Source organism: Phalacrocorax aristotelis, chromosome 3 (assembly GCF_949628215.1).
Source record: "Phalacrocorax aristotelis chromosome 3, bGulAri2.1, whole genome shotgun sequence".
NCBI classification, from domain to species: domain Eukaryota; kingdom Metazoa; phylum Chordata; class Aves; order Suliformes; family Phalacrocoracidae; genus Phalacrocorax; species Phalacrocorax aristotelis.
Window position 1 is genome coordinate 57,660,446 of NC_134278.1, and position 15,400 is coordinate 57,675,845.

Consider the following 15,400-nt stretch of genomic DNA (forward strand, 5'->3'; position numbering starts at 1 on the left):
TACTGAAAACAGCAAGGATGCTTAATGGAGTTAAATGCCCACCACCCAAACACTGCTACTGGAGCTAGCCGAGTAACTGCCTGCAGTACGTTGTCATCCTCTATGTGAACCCACATGAGAAAGAGAGTGGGTGCTTAGCCAGTGCTTTGCAGATATTTGCTGTAAGCAAGGCGTTATTAGTTGTGGGGATCTTGCTTTTCATTCAGGCTCTTTGATCTAATTGGCACAGACTTTTCTGCCCCTTCACCCTACCCTTTTCTCTGTGAGCGGCCTTAACCCCAGTCCTACCGGTTCCCCAGTTCCTCATCCCACTCCTGTTGCCATTGCCTTACTTTGTACTAGTCTTCACTGATGTGGTTTGGTTTTTTTTTGTCTCAGTGTCCTGATGTCATGCTCTAAAACCTCAGCCACCGTGGGAGATTACATGGCATGTTAGGTTCATCTTAGACCCCTTAGGAGATCTCAGCCTTTTGTGGTCTCACTGTCCAAATACTCTTCACATCTGGCATCTAATCAGCCTCAAATCTCCCAGCCCTATATCTCCTCTTAACCAGTGTTCCCATTGCTCTTCTGGAAAGCAGCACGAGAGAGTGAGTCCTGATCTGTTCACATATCAAGTGCATCCTCTAGCCACCAGGCTGTTAAGGAAACAGTCCTTGTAGTTCCTCATATTGGAGCTGGTCTGTTTGATATATACAACTCAGTGCTTATGGGGCCGGGCAGGAGATGTTGGGAGCTTCTTGGTATGCAGTGAAATGACATGGCATGATCCAGGAAAAGAATATTTTTTGTGTCTGAAATTTTCTTCTACTTCAATAAAGTAGCCATGGTTAGTGTAGAAGCCAATTAAAATGCTCATATTTGACATTTTTCCATCACTCCTGTCAACAAAGAAAAACATCCAGTTAAAATTATTGCAGCTTGACAGAAATAAAATAGAAAAGATTCTTCTTGTATGTGTGGGCTGCCTGTTTCATGAGCTTTTTCTAAAGCGCTAACCACTTTTTCGTTTTATTTCTTTTTATTGCGAAACTGAATCTATCTGTATTAAATAGAGATAGTGACTAAATTGACCTGATTAAGCTGAAAAACTAATATTATGTTAAGGTGAGTGGCACCAGCATTAGAAAAGAAGGGCTTGTAGCACAAACTCGGTGTAGGGAGTTAACTCTTGGCACTGTGACTGACTTCCTGGTAGGCCACAGTTCGACAGCTACATGGTTATGACCATTCCTCAGCCTCAAAATATTTAATTATTTTTGGAAGTGATTTTTCTCAGTCAAGGTCTAAATATTTATCTTTCCTTCAGTGTCTTAAAGCCATGAAGGGAATAAAGAGTATTCCTCCTATAAGATCACTCAGAAATAAAACTAATTTGTTCTAAATCTTAACATTAGAGACAGAAGACATTTTTAAAATCATAGCTCACCTTCCTGCTAAGGCAAGATTATCTCATGCATTGTATTTTCTAGTACTTCACACAGTTTAATTTAAAGTCTTGAAGGCAGGTCTGGCACGTTCTGTGGAAACCTTTCCATGACTGGTTGCTTTTCAGATTTCCCCTCAGCATTAATCCAAATTTTGCTACTTCAGGATGTCACCTCCTATAAAATCCTTTGCTATTTCACCACATGCTGTTGGGTCCAAAGTAGGTATTGGTGTGTGACTCTCGTAACCCAAAGAAAGGAATTATTTGATGGAGTATCTATCTGCAACATCAGTGATCTGGAATCAGGACTTGGAGACGTTCTTCCTGTCTTGTTGGCTACTGGAGATGGTGAGATGTGAAAATCAGTGGGAACCTCTTTATCTGAGGAGCTTAAATTTACTTTTTTTAATACCGCCCAAACCGCCTGTGTTATCAATCCATTTTAAATACACATCTTTCAGGTTTACCTCATAAGAATATGCTGGATCATTTTTGGAACTATTTTCTGAAATCAGTCTAACCTCTGTTTTCCGTGATGCTCATAAATCCTCTGTGATCTTATTAGACTGTGCACAGTTGGCTTTATGTTATTGTCTTCAGTACATATTGCCTTTGCACATAATCCCTGTGATATCAGCTAAGCCTTCAGTGCCCATTCCCCAAAACAACAGTGTAATTTTTTGTGATTTTTGTTTATATTCCTTAGCAAGTGTTCAGCTCCTATGACAATTATTTTTATGAATCCAATTTAACTTTGGTTATAAGCAAAATTTTGACTTTGGTTATAAGTGATTGCTGTGCAGGAAAAACACTGCTGTGATATTTCACTAGTGTTGAAAAACAAATGTGGGAACCTTCTCTAGGGGGAAGCACCATAAAGATGTGAAATTATGTAGCTGATGATGGTTTCTCTCATCTCGTGTTTCATAATCATAAAAAAATTAAGACAATTTGATTCTTATAAGTTTTAATAGGCATAACTATGTTTAAATAAGTGCTACTGGTGATTTGAAGTAGCTCAGGAACTGAAAGTTTAGATTTATAATACATAAAGAAAATCATATGTCTTAAGGAAAAATTAAGTATGAACTCTTTCTAAAACATAATACTCCAACTTGGATAACTTCCCCGCCCCCCCAAGCCCCCAGGCAAAATGCATTTCTCCAGTGATTTCCTGCATATTTTGCAAAGATCAGAATAAGTTCTTAAAAAACATTTCTAACTTTTTAGTATGTGGCATGAGAAAATAGTGCATGTAATCTTTTCCAGTGTCTTCTCTAATGAAAAGAATCGAGCACTAATGTTTTTCTATATATAATGAATATCCAAACATGGGTATGGCCTGAAATCTGAGGTAGCTGCACATATTATCCTATCGGTGGAAATTTGGGTGTATATTCAATCCAAAAATACTGAATGTAACTCCAGCGCCTGACACTGAGAAAGTCTCATGTCAGCATCTCACCCAAAACAGCTCTGGCTGTGTTGGGGTGCTTACTGTTTCTTGTGGGTTATATTTTATGTTGTCCCTCACAGTATAGGCTTGGGATACGACTACAAAATGTGTATTCAGCCCCCTTATTTTATGGGACTGACTCCAATACCACACAGCGGCATTGGAAAATACAATCTTTAATCGCTGATTAAAGATTGTATTTTCAAATGCATTTGTTAATTTCTTACTCTTTTAAGTTGGTTCTTAAGAATCTGTTATATCCGTTAGAATCATTTTGGGTCGGGCTTTCTGTCTGAGAACTGGATTTCACAGAATCACAGAATCACAGAATGGTAGGTGTTGGAAGGGACCTCTGGAGATCATCTTGTCCAACCCCGCTGCTTGAGCAGGCACACCTAGAGCAGGGGGCACAGGAACGCGTCCAGGCGGGTTTGAATGTCTCCAGGGAAGGAGACTCCCCAGCCTCCCTGGGCAGCCTGTGCCGCTGCTCTGGCACCCGCACAGGAAAGAAGTTTCTCCTCATGTTGAGGTGGAACTTCCTATGTTCCAACTTGTGCCCATTGCCCCTTGTCCTGTCGTTGGGCAATACTGAAAAGAGCCTAGTCCCATCATCCTGACACCCACCCTTCAGATATTTATAGGTATTTATGAAATTCCCCCTCAGTCTTCTCTTCTCCAGGCTAAACAAACCCAAGTATCTCAGCCTTTCCTCATAAGGGAGATGCTCCAGCCCTTTGCACTTCAACCTTTTGCACTTCCCCCATTGAAAACGTTTTCTGGAAGGAGAAGGTGGTTCTGCTGTGATTCAGGAGAGGGCCTCCCTAAAGGTGTATTTAAACTGCAGTTGTCCTTAATTCTTTCCTGATATTGCACTGAATGTGCCTTATTACTCAAAAAATCTTCCGAGTTTGCTGGGAGGTGCATTCATCCTGCACTGAACTATTTGACTGAAAGTATCGTTTAGAGCACTGCATCTTCTGGCTGAAAGCCACCCTGCAAAATATGAAGGATCCAGGATAAATCATCAAGTACTGGTAGTTCTCCAGTGTTCTTGCAAGGTACAGCCAGTCCTCTGAGGTCTCCAATGGATCCTTCAGACCTGCATAAAAAAACCCCAAACCACAGAGTATAATCCAGACACCAGTGAGTGCATATAGAAACTGAATACCTTCAGTAATTCAAGTGCAGTAATTAAAATCCCAGCCTTTGCACTAGGGATTTCAACCTGCCGGAGAGCCTATGGTGAAAATGTAACTTCATTTTGGGAGGAAGATGGAAAAGATTTTGAAGGGTAGTTCTTAACAGAGGTGAAAAGAGGACAGAAAGGATGTTAGGAGGAGACAGGATAGTTAGGAAAGGAAAGGGCAGGGTGTAGGACCGAGTAGGGACCTAAAAGCTGCCCTTTAGATTAGATTGTGAAATGTTTCAAAGTAGACAATTCCATTTCCTATTTTATGGCTTTTTTCAATCTCTTTGAGTAAAACATAATTTCTAAAACAAATTTTGAAAAACTATAATGCCATACCATTACAAAATAGAGATTAACATTTTTGAATTCATAGCTGATTTACACCTGCAATAATGAGCATATAGGCTAATTATTATACCACCAAATATTATCAGTCCCCTCTAGTTTTAGTCAGTAAGCACACCACCTTTACAAGGTGACAACCCAACCGTGCCTTGCAACTGCGTTCCTCCTCAAATCCTTATTCCGCTTTCCAGAATAATTATATAGGTTATCTGCATACCTCCAGCAACATATTTCCATTAGGAGGGGATGCAGACAAACAGTTATGATTGATGAGGTATTATATATCAGTGAGGAACTGGCTGAGCCCCTTAACCACTTATTTGCCCATCCTTTATCTTTGGGAGTTTTAGAGATGCAGAATTGCAAGCAAAGTTTGCATATATGTTTTGGGTGTTAGCTGAGCTCCATTGGGTCATGCTTTTCAAAGTTTTCTGTTACAAATACTGAGCAATTGATTTTCACTAGAAAACCTGAGGGCATCATCTTACTATTGCTATCAGTATGATCCAATTCTGTTTCCACAGAAATTCAGCAGGGGTGCAATTTAATGAGACCAGTGAAAGGAATCTGACCGCTCTATTTATAGCACACTAATTGATCACAGTAGCCATGATAGGAGGAAACTTCAGAGAAAATCAATACAGTATCAAATGAAAGTACCACTCAAGCCTTTAAAGAGAGCTGCATGGAAAGCCAATTAAGAATGAATCCATTTGACAATCCATGGGAACAACTTGGACCATGTGTGTTCTTACTTTAAGTTGTAGGAATGAAATCACACTGAGCAGCCTCTTACTTGCAAGGTGGGCCTTATTATATATTTTCTTTTTCATCCCATTGATATTCTGTCCCGTTAAATCTTGATGAATTGTTTTACTTTCATATGGTGACTGTGAATGTCTTCTAAGAGCTCCCCTTTGACATCTTTATGCTTTTTCGTAATGAGCTCTGATGTCCCTCCCTGAGGATGGCAGCCACACTGTGTAGCAGAACTGCACGGCCTCTTGGCTCTGTGTCCGGGACTCTAGCACAGTCCCAGGTCTCAGGGATTTCACTTATATGCAGGGAGAAGGTGGTCCATCTACCTCCATTGTCATTCCTGTCATCCAAATACTTGTAATCATAGTAGATAGGCAAAGCATAACTATATGTACTCATTGCTAATGTTTCTTAAAGCTGTGTGATGGATCTTCACTTCCTCCTCTAATTGCGTTTTTTCCTCGTGATATCTGCTAAAGTCACGAACAACCTCCCATGCTCCAACCCTGAGAATTTTGGTTTTGTGGCAGGTATTCCCCTTTACTGGGTGTATCTCCAGCCATGGGGCTGACTGCCTTTCAGTATACTGCTTTTGGATTGCTGTAGGAGGATGGAGCAAGCAACAAACTACCATAAAGGTGTTTTAGCAGTAACTTGCCTCAGAAAGAGCCAAAAGGGGAACACACATACACTCTGGCAACTTTAAATGTGCTCTTTGTTCTTGTGTTTGTACATACACAAAACTTTTACCTCTTCTCAAAAACATGGCAAGCACAGCAAGGCGTTGAATCACTACATGTGCCTTACTTGCAAAGCTGTCCGAGCTAGTAATGAGTGTCTCCATTCCTTCAATGCTTAAAGGTACTTGCAATTAAATGGATAAAAACCTTGTTTCATTTTATGGCACGTGGGATACGGTACTTAGGTTCATTTCTGAGGAAGAATGCACATTTTTTCTGTAGTAGGATTATCAAAGGCATGGCATCATGAAGGAGCTGCATGAATAATTCTGTTTTTCTGCTGCTGAATGGGAGAGGAGTAAATAATCTGTACCTTCCATGAACAGTTATTTTCTGTGGGCTAAATTATATAACACCAGTAGCTAAACATATTAATGGTGCTAAATTTTCTGTTCATTCAGCTTTGAGCATATGTACTGGTGTGGCATTGTGGCTTAATTAGCGAGATGAATAATGTTGGAAATATTGTCGATTATCGATATGGTCTTCATCTTTCTTTAAGCCCCAACTGGGAATCCAGTTCCCAATGACATCAGCAGTTGCCGTGGTGAACTTTCATAAGCCAGTCTTTAATCTTCCATTAAATCACAGGCTAGAAAAGCAGATGTGAGGTCGGAGATGAAAAAAAAACCCATGAATTTGCAGCACTGATGTCTTCCCTGGAAAAAAAAGGCATGCCTCTGTGTTTTTGGAAAAAAGATAATTTGCTGCATTGGTGAACACATTCTCTCAGCCACACATATTGTCTAAGAAACACCATGAAAGAAGAATTTGCAGGATGTAAGCAGAGGTGAGATGTGTGGGGCTTGAGAGAGGTTGAAATCAAATATGACACTAAGGCCTGAATATAATGAATGGCTAAGCTCTGTTATGTGCAGTGTTTGAGAATGGAGGTAAGGGTGGCAAGTTTAGCGGCTCTTCTTCTAGCTACATTGGGCTTTAGGTGGACATTTTTCAGAGCAACAGGCTGCGATTTTAAGTTATTGTACAGGAGGGGGCTGGAGAAAAGAAGTCTCCATGTGAGCTACCAGCACAGAGATGATGTTTGAACTCACACTCAGGTTGACACATGGGGAAAAGAGAAAGGGACTGAGGGCAGAGTACTTTGGGGTCCATGTGAAGCAGGGTCTTCTGAGAAACAACTGTGAGTTGGGAGGGCAAATGGAAACTGGGTTGTAACTGACAAGCCACCAAGCATTTGGTGCACTGAGCTGAGATTTGAAGAGTGGAAGCAACTGTAACACTATTAAGGGACATAAAGGTGCCATCCAGAGCTTTCATTGTGGAACAACCCCCCAAAATAGCAGTTTGGGTCAATATGTAACTGTCTCATTCTGTGGTCTTTTGTCTAATACGAGAAAATTCTTCTTCCCCACAAACCTTAGAGTGCTTATGTCAATACAGCATTGTGGCTCTAAAAATGCCATCACTGTAGCTGTTATTGGCACAGGTCTTTTCAGCAGTTCATTTCTGCCCAGATCTTAGTCTACCAGTGCAAAGCTCTGTCCCCTGTTTCCTTGTCCTGAATTGGTCCTGGCTCCTGACCGAGACCAGATGTTGAGCCAGTGCTTCCTTGTGTTTGTTCACTCTGTGGTGTTGCCACCTTTTGGGAAAAGAAGTACAATTGTAATTTCATATTTGTTTTCCTACACTTTAAATGGGAAAATCATAGTTTTACACTTGGGAAATGGAAAAGATTTTAAAGAAGCAGGAGGGAACAAAGCTACAGCTGCTTTATTTTATTTTGCAAATATATTAATTGAAAAAACCAGAAAATAGAAAAGCAGAATCTGGAGGGTTTGGGTTTTTTTTTTTTAAACAAATTTTAAAGTTGGGATTGATTTCCTTTAAAGTCACGAAGTCTTGCTCACAAAGCTTTTATGCTTTCCCTGAGGCTTTTCCTTCCTGGAAAGGTTTTTGACAATTTTAACTTAGTCAAAAGTAGTACACTAAGCTGTAATTTATGTTGCCAAGCATTATTTCCCAAGGCCCTGCCTTCTCACATGTGGGAGCACACTGGTGAAACTGCAGAACAGAATTAGACTTGCCCAGGTTGCAAAAAGAGACGTTCTCCCTGAGAGCACTCTGTCGTTTTTTCCTACCAGCACCAAGTTCACACTTATGTCCTTGAAAAATACCATTTGCGTGGATGACAGACTGTCACAGGGCTGGGACATAGGTTATTGCTGTGAGATGGGAGCCTTTTGGAGTTGTTCTGAGTCACTGGCACCATCTGTTCCTCTTCCTGAGGTAAGGCCGGATGGAGCAAGTGGAACCTTGGCATGCCGTTCGGCTTTTTATTTGGCATTCCCAAGCTTGCACAGTCGCGGGCTGTTAGGGAGGTTGGTTCAGGATAACTTGCTTTGTTCCATGTTCTGCAGTGAACCCCAGGCATAATCTGCTTTGATTCACACCTTTTAATACAGGAGACAGGTTTTGCTGCAAAACAAACAGTTTCAAAATTATTGTTTTTGCTATTAGTGCATTTAGTGCATCGCTTTGGGCTAGGTGTTGCTTGCATCTCACCCCTTCTTGTTCAGAAGCTTGGTTTTCTTTTGAACACAGAATAAAAACTAAAAATGGGATTCAGTCAGATGCAGTCAGGGTTCACATTGACCACAATTCTGATCACCCAAATCGTGTCAGCCTGGTTTCATTCTCTGCTTTTACTGGTGGAAGATGTGGTGTTCTTTCTCTCTTGGGTTTGGTCTTTTCAACATGGTGTGAAATTCACAGCCCTGGACTCATCGAACCCAAATTGATCAAAAAACCCCAACCCTTAAACTGAATAATTTCGAGGCAACAAAAAGCATGGCAGCAGACTAGTAAAATATAAAGGGGTCAGGTTCCACACAGCATTGTGTGTGGGAAGACATGGTAAGCGCTGGTCTTGCAGAGGAAGCCATGTTATGTTGCTAAAGGAGAACAGGACTTTACAGATAATCCCAAAATATGAGTTTACCAGCTGAGTGCTTTGTGGGGATTGCTGCAACACTATAGAAAATAAAAACTGAGAGAATTTGAGCTTAGTGCTGTTAGTGAGCTTTCAGCCAAGTAGTATGACAAGTGAGGCTTGGCTGTGGAAGACAGAACCGGTGGAGGGACATGTGTTTTGGCACAGCGATGACAGGTAAAGGGAGGTCTCCAGGGATGGTGTTTAGTGGGAAGAGAGCATGGAGTAAGGGTTGAAGTCTTGGGATGGTGAATGGTGACTTACAGCATTGAAACCTGGGGAGGATAGTTTGCATGGAATGGGGAGACTGGGGTGGGAAGCAGAGAAAATGGGTAATGCAGCAACTGAGGGCATCCTGTTTCTTCAGCATTAACAGTAAAATAGACACAGGATGAACAGTGAATTATTTTACAGTGAAAGGTACTGTAATGCATTTATATGCTAAAGAAAAGGAGGAGGAGGGATGAAAATAGGAGCCGTCACTGCAAGAAAATGTCATCAGGAGTACAATGAGAGGAGTTGGTGCTGAAAAGTCAAATCCCTGGGTTGTTTCCCAGGTAACAGGTGAGAGTGTTGGGGGCAGGCAAGGTCCAGGCTGTGGAGCGGGACTCCGGAAGAGAGGTTCATATCTGTGTGTGCCATTTGTTGTGCTCTCATTTTCAGAATCCTAAAATAGATCTTGTTTCCCTTAGTATTACATAACAGTGAGTCAAACCCAGCTTTTAAACATCTTTAATTAGTTTTAACAATCACATTTCTAGTTCACACATTGAAGGTAATGAATGCTGCTCTCCATCCTTGCAGAAAAGGATCAAAGGTTACCTGCAGTGAGCATGCAGGTGCCTTTCGCCAAAAGTGATCCAAACCTACACCACCCTTTTCCATCCTCTTGAGCTAGAGAAGATGCTCCAATGCAGGAGGTCTGAACTTATCTGTCTAATGCCAGTGTCTTTGTGTCTGACATCTACCTGTAAGCTTTCTTTTCCCATATGCCCGTCTGTAGGCTCCTGAGAGCTCTGGTGGAGCCTCCTGCACTCCTGAAGCCCTGCAGCTTTGGAGCGCTGGAGGTGGTTGTCTGTCTATAGAGATCACCAGAGCTTGTGTCAGTTTGATGTGGATTTAAACAAAGCTAGGCATGCCACGCTGGACAGAGAATTACTTGCCTGAATTTCAAAATTTTGGCTTCTGGTTTGATTCTTGCTTCAGGCATTATTTCAGATCTCATATCTGAAGAAAAAAATATCTTCTCTTCCTGGCTGGGAGCCATGTCCTGGGCAATGCAGTATGATTTTCTCTGAGAATACTTTTCATCTGCTGCAATGGTAGATGATGCACTTACTTGTCCACATGCTTTGATAGTAAATAGCATTTGTAATTTTTACTGCTTTGTGTAGTACTGAAAATCACACCTTAGTATGATAAATATGGATCAGGGAAGAATCACATTTTATGTGGACTATACAAAAATATATATATACAACCTGCTAACCATGCCACAATGCTTTTATTTTATAAACTTGGTACTCCAGCAGAATACACACTGCAAGCCTTTTGAACTGATACTGAGTTATATTAATCTGTCACCACTTGTTTAACAATAGCACTTCAGAAAAGATAATTTAATTTTTTGTCAGTGCATCTACTTCTGTATTTACTTCTGTGTCAAAAAACACAATGAGGGAGAACTTTATTTAAAAAAGTAAAATACTTGGTAAATTGATTTTTCTTCTGTGAAATACAAAACCACGAAAAGGTCTTGATCACATTATTTATTTACTACGAATTCAGCTTCCCTGTTAGCCTAGCTCCTATTCCCATTGGGCCTGTGCTGTTCACCATGCTGATGACAGGGGATAAATTGTTTTTATTATTATGCTTATAAAGCCTCTTACACAGAAGAAGCATTCAGTAGATACATAATAGCTGAGAACTCTTTCCAGACAGGTATGTTGTTTTGAAAAAGGAGAATCTCACAGCCCAGATGAGTTACTTTTTAAGACCATCAGAAATAACTGTTGGTGTCAATATTTACAACCCTACAAGTGGATTATTATTTACTTTGGATTTGTTAGTTGTGTAATCAGACTGGACCCAGTTCTTACCTGATGCAGAGTCCAGCTCCTCAGAAGGCAGTTACATTGCTGTAGCTGAGGTTCTGCACAATGCCTGCTTGTTCTCACCAGGTATGCTGGTCAGTAAGCACTGGTGTCCCTCACCTGCAGCTCATGTTCAGAGTTGGGCTCTTTCTGCTCCCTCACTTTCCCCAGATACTGATTTTGTTATTGATCCTAGTCTTGCAAGTTTGAAGCCTTTGAGTTACCTACTGAGTTAATGGGAATATGGACAGAACTTACTTCACACTTATCGTATATATATAGTACATTGCTCAGTCCTGTACAAAAGGAAATGGGATGCAAAGGATAAGAGAGTAATAATTATAAAGTATTTTGCTTGGAGAATTGTTTAGTTCTTGCAGCCATTTCTGGTCTGTATTTCACACTATACAGAATGCAGACAATAGAATTTTAAGCAACAGACAAAATGAACAAAAGCATTTGTGTGATACTAAATTTCTTAAAAGAAAGCTATTCAGTAGAGGTCGCTACAGTGGATGAAACAGCTCCCAGGACTCCTTAATATGGATCTACACAATAGACCTCATAGTGCTTGAGTAGCCACTCTGTTTAATTAGTGGTATTTAAAAGGCTTAATCTGTGTAATCAATAGAATTTAAAAGGTCTGTAGCTTACATTTGAAAGTGAATATGTTTGCTTTGTATGAGACATAATAATTTGAAATTACTTCATATTTTTATGGGTTTCTTGCTGTTTTATAATGGGCAGCTGCCATTGGAGAATGTCTCTAAGAGAGTGTAACTATGCCTGTACTAATAAACTAGACATGCCCAGGGCTGCTCCCTACTGCTGGAGTGGCTGGGTCCTGGCTGTTAAAGTTTTGTTATGCTAAACAGATAGCTACACCCAAAGAGCATTTTGGGAATGTGCCTGATTTGTGCTACCTTCCAAATTGTTTGGGAGAGCGCTAGGTGGCTTTGACTCGCTCTAACAGTTTCACAGTATAGACAATTGAGTTTCTCCTCTATGAATGCTTCTGGGTACTGGGTATTTAGCCCAGTATAGGTGCTTCTTCGGTTTTGTATAACATTATTTTGTGTATCTTTGTATTTCCTCTGGTACATTTTAACAGGGCAAGGCCTGTCTCCATAGACAGAGATTGTGGAGTATACCTGATGCAGTCGAACTAGTGCAAGTACCCAGTGTGCTCAAGTGAGTGAGCTGTATATGAAGAGCATTGCTTTGGAGATCTTTGCACTCATTGTTGCAGGCTAGTGGGGCAGGACTGGAATGTCACAGAACTGAGCTGAGCAGACCCACTTGCTAATAACTTCTATGGATCTTTTCAGTGTTAAGGGTTTGTAGCGATGACACGATCATATCTTGCATTAAATCAGTTGTCATGTCTCGAGTTTTTCAATGCTTGGTGACACTCTGAGGCAGCTGAATGCTGCTGTAAAAATGCTGGAGTCAGCTGAAAGTACAGAGGGAATTTAGATAGGCAGAATGAGATTACTTGAGTTGTATTTGACCAAGGCATTGAGGTTAATACTTCTACTTCTACAATGGCACCATGGGACATTATACAACCAGAAGTGGCCAAGACCTCAGTTGCTTTTTTTCCTGCTGAAAGCTGGCAGCTCCAGCGAGCACACCAAGCCCGTTCAGCCGTGCTGGAGCTTTGGGGCAGAGCTGAGTTCAAAGCAGAGGAACCAGTTACTGAAGTGCGAACCGCTGTTGTGCAGCACTCTGGCTTCTTCCTGGAGATTAACCTGCATGGCCTCGCTTTGCAGGTGAGGTCTGTCAGAGTCACAGAACTAGGTGATGAAGTTTCCAGCAGTGTAACAGCTCAAAATAACTAAGCAAACTGTTTGAATACTGAGGATGTCTTGGGACACATGGATAGTGCCTGCCTGTAATTTATTTCATCGTGTAACTCTCCACATCAGAATCTGTATGAAATTCAATTTCTGATCCTTGCATTAGCTTGCATTTTGTATGACAACAGCAAATAACAGAGCGGAATCTGTTAGATTGGCTCCAAGGTGCTGCATTCATATCCACGAAAAGAAGGTCACTGTAGTTCTTTTAAAAATGTAAGCAGAAACATCATTACTTTTGACACTACAGCCTTTCTAAGAGGTGCAAATTTTCCATCAAGATGAAAAGAAAATGTTTATGTAAAGTGTCTCCCTTCTAGAAATTTTTTCTTTCTGTAGACAAATATCAAATGGGTCAAACCCGAAATGTTTCAGTTTGGGAAGGCTGCCAGTATTGAGCGGAGCATTCAAACACCTCACGTCCCCATTTACCTCTAGGCTGTATCTGTTCCTGTGTCCAGGAGAGACTACTGTGCATCATGGGAAACATATTTCAACCAAATCACATTGTCTTTGTGAGGAAATGGAAGCTTAGAGCACTCAAACTACAGCTCCTAGGGCAGTAGTAATAGCTAACAAGCATTTTGAGATCATTCCCCCCCTTGTTTTTTTAAAAACTACCTTTGCCCCCTCCATCCTGTATTTCAGTGAACTCAAATTCTAAGGTTGCCTTTGCCTTTTGATACTGGCAGATTTAGCTGCTGCATTCTTATCACAAAACACTTAAATATTCATGCGGCTTTTAATTTTAGTGCTGAAAGGCTGTAGTGGATATGATGGTGCAGGAATTTATGTTCAGAAAATGGAGGACTCTTTAATGCTTCGGCTATGTGTGAAGATTTATCAACTGGGCTCCAAAATGAGCAAAGCTGAGTGGAGTACTGCTTTAAATTATCTATTTCAGTAAATACACAGCCAGGATCTTTAAATGGCTAAGGATACAGCTGGTGTTTGATATCTAGAACGTGGCTTGAAATATTGTTCATTCAGGATGAGAGCAGGTATTACATATCTATAGTACTACAATGTACACATGCATACACATCAGCAGATTTCTTTGCCTGAATTGCCAAAAAGAAGGGTAACAATGCAACATGTTAAAAATGATCTTATGGTTATTCCAACTGGGGTTTATTACATTTAAGGGAATTTAAATGAATTATCTGTGCATTTCTTCTTTGCCTGTGTGCTGGCAGTTGGCAGCCTGTCTCTCCATTGCTGGCATTTGGCTGATTAATTGGCCCCTTGCTTTATCTGTTTTCCTTTTTTTTTCTGTATAGCTTATTCTAGTGCTTTCCCTTTTTAATATGGTAACATCAAACTTGCTCAAGGTCTGTGAACTAATGTGGATTAAAAGTCAAGCAACAGCACTTCTAATACATAATTGATCTACCAGTATCCTACTGATTCTTGTTCCTAGATGGGAAATGCTTTCTTTTTTTTTGTCCTGTGCTGATAGTCTGAGCACTTAAGTCTATTTTAAATTAAAGTGGATAGGCTACTGCAAACTGACAAATTATCCATGGTAATAAATTATTTAAGAGATTAATTTGATGTTTGAGGCGTAATGATTTTTATATGCAGACACACACACACACTCTATTTGACACATTCTTTTTTGATTTTGATGCAGTTCTGTTCATTGGCAGCCGAAAACACCTTATGTCTAGCAAATGTTGTGCACTTAGAGTCTGTATTTGTCTCTTGCTGTGACCCCACACCTGTTAGTACCTAACAGAAGATTTTGCTTGCTTAAACTATTTTTTGTAGAGGTACGAGAGCTTTGTGACACGATCTCCAGATACTCTCAACAACTGTATCCTTTTGTGAATGGACAGGTTGAAAAGGCCATGTCTACTCACATTAACATTGGCTCTGATTTTGCTTCAGCTTGTCATATGTCGCTTTTCTCAGCTGCTGAGGAATCACTCTTGACTGTTCAGTTAAGCGGGGGTAGAAGCTTGTTTAAGGTTTAATGTTTAATGATATTCTCACTGACGTGGGGAGTTCTGTATTTTCAGGCTCCTTTTGAGGCACACGTGGTGGTCACAGCAGGGGCGTTTGCAGCTGTAGCATGAATGACAAGTGGATGATAGCTCCACAGTTGTGTGACTAATAGCATGTATGTGCTGGATGGTATGGCATGGTGCAGTGTATGGTGCTAATGAATGGGAAGCAAGCGACAGCCATCATGTCTCTCCCTTCCATGAAGTCCATACCATATCGTCCCTGTCCTGGGGATATAATTCTCCTGTTAGCATCAGCCACTAACATAGGAGTGACAGTGATATAAGAAAGCAGAAAATTTAAGCCGTGCTGTAGAAGAAGGCTGCAAACAGAAGGTGGCCAAGTCAGAAAAGTAAAAAGGAAGAAGAAGGAAGTAGGATCTTTCTGTGCACATTCTTGAGGTGTCTGTAAAATATAGGTTGCGCTGTTTTACTATGCTACATTGGACTTAAGATGATACAATTTGAATGATGTTTGAACAGTAGAGCAATAAACATTTTACAAACATTTGAAGATGTTACATATGCAACAGCAATATCTTTTGTTAAACAATACTATATTTGGAAA

The 15,400-nt window shown here is 40.6% G+C and overlaps 1 protein-coding gene across 1 annotated transcript in view; it reads left to right on the forward strand.

Annotated features, from left to right (window-relative positions):
- Nucleotides 1-15,400, forward strand: part of CLVS2 (clavesin 2) — a 53,991-nt gene that overhangs the window by 18,252 nt on the left and 20,339 nt on the right. The gene's annotated exons all lie outside the window — the stretch shown is intronic.